This window comes from Cucumis melo, unplaced genomic scaffold (assembly GCF_025177605.1).
Source record: "Cucumis melo cultivar AY unplaced genomic scaffold, USDA_Cmelo_AY_1.0 utg001593l, whole genome shotgun sequence".
Classification (NCBI taxonomy): domain Eukaryota; kingdom Viridiplantae; phylum Streptophyta; class Magnoliopsida; order Cucurbitales; family Cucurbitaceae; genus Cucumis; species Cucumis melo.
In genome coordinates, this window is record NW_026124669.1 from 24,499 (window position 1) to 26,546 (window position 2,048).

General features: G+C 46.3%; 1 long non-coding RNA gene across 1 annotated transcript; it reads left to right on the plus strand.

Annotated features, from left to right (window-relative positions):
* Nucleotides 1-1,141: 1,141 nt before the first annotated feature.
* Nucleotides 1,142-1,518, plus strand: LOC127147462 (uncharacterized). The gene is made up of 3 exons (XR_007818484.1): nucleotides 1,142-1,268; nucleotides 1,305-1,361; nucleotides 1,398-1,518. It is a non-coding gene; the product is annotated as an uncharacterized LOC127147462 (long non-coding RNA).
* Nucleotides 1,519-2,048: the final 530 nt, after the last annotated feature.

Sequence of the window (2,048 nt, forward strand, 5' to 3'; positions counted from 1 at the left end):
TGAGAAGTTGACTATACACCTGAATACATAGGTTCGGCAGAGGTCCGAGGCTTCAAGGCCTGTATCGGCAAAGAAGATCTTCTTCTTCCAGTCCCAGTTTAGGATGCGGAAGTGGCAGTTTCTTGCTGCAGACCTCTTTACAAAGGTAATTCAGAAATAGTCTCCGGCTAGGTGCCCAGGCAGAGTGAGTTCCATTCTCAGCTAGGGAGACAGAATATCTAAGGGAAGAGCTCTTTTCATTGCTTCAACCCGTGATCTCTTTCCGAAGATCAGCCTGGAGTTGGGGGATTCCATCCATTAGTACGAGAAAAGCCAGAAGAAAAAGAGGTCAGAGGCACTCGCTCGACCGCCCCAGGGCACGGCACATGGGGAACCCATTTTGAGGTCTTTTCTTGCAGGCCCAATTTGCACTTACCCTAACTCAGTCGGGATTTGACGTTCATGGGTGTTCTACGGCAGCTCGGGTGGGAAGCTTCGAGGACCACTGACAGGCCTTGTTCCCTGCGTGCTTCGAGGCTAGGGTTTCTTCTCTTATCTCATTATGTCAGTGAAAACCTTCCACCCATCATGGGTAGATTGAATGATGACGCGTGAAAAGTAGATTCTTGGGATTGAACCTAATTATCGGATATCCTCCAAAACCCATCCAGGGCTCAACCAGGGCTCAACCGGGGATTTCCCTTTCGATCTGACTGAAGAATTGGCTTTGCATATTCACTCCTTCACCCTTTTCACTAAGCCCACGGATAATATGGATATAAATCAGTCCTTCGGACTAATTAAGCTAGTCCTCACTGCTTGAATTTAGTCGAGGCGCAAAGAATTTGCGAATAAAGGCGCGAAGTGGAAGCGACTGAATTTCAGGCCTAATTAAGCTACGTAGGACGAGTCAGAAATCCATATTCATCTTCAAGGTGCGAAGCAGAATCAAGCGTAGAAGGACAGGCGGAAAGAATTTGTGGAATGAAAGCGAAAGTCCTTATCCTTCAAATTCAATGAAAAGGAGTGGAACTCAGTCAATGGGAATATGAACCTCCGGACGAGTCAGAAATCCATATTCATCTGTTAAGGCTCAAAGAATGAGAAAATTCTTTTCGAATTCCACACTCAAAGGTTGGAGAAGCGACTTCACAGGTGCGAAGGAGCGAAGCGGCTCGACTGAGGTTAGGAAGGAGAGGAGCGAAGGTACTCGTAGTTTCAAATATAGGAGAGGAGCGAAGGTACTCGACTGAGGTTAGGAAGGAGAGGAGCGAAGGTACTCGACTGAGGTTAGGAAGGAGAGGAGCGAAGGTTACTCGACTGAGGTTAGGAAGGAGAGGAGCGAAGGTACTCGACTGAGGTTAGGAAGGAGAGGAGCGAAGGTACTCGACTGAGGTTAGGAAAGGAGAGGAGCGAAGGTACTCGACTGAGGTTAGGAAGGAGAGGAGCGAAGGTACTCGACTGAGGTTAGGAAGGAGAGGAGCCCGACGATTAATAGAAGAATTTGCGAAAAACCACTAAAATAGCGAGACTGAAAGGTGCGAAGGAGCGAAAGCGCGCTCGACTTACAGGAGAGGCTCGACTGAAAGGAGTCCAAGATTCAAGCTTTCATCAATGAACAAAGGCTCAAAGAAAAGTTCATATGTCCTTATCATGAGACTGATCGATGAAGAAGGCTCAAAGAATGATCGAGGTTCGTATATCCGTCTCGGAAGAGGAATCAGTCCTCGTTGAGGACTATCACAATTTTCTCTTGAGTCAGCTAGGCAAGATCATGAATCAGACTTCGTCTTCGTATTCGATCTTGAGTCAGAGTGATGAAAGGTGAGTTCTTTTCAGGCGCGTAGGGTCTTGAGTAGGGTCTCTTTATTGAGAGGGACTAGCCTCCAGAAAGAGAAGAGAAATGAGGAATCGTTGTAGTGAACGGAGAAATCCATTATAAGCAGAGAAGTTTTCCATTATTCAAAAGGGAATGAGATCTTGAATGAGTCACTCTCAATAAGTGCTCTTTCCTCTTTCATAAGTACTATTCTCATCTGGAATTGCATGAATAGTCTAACTCTTTCTCT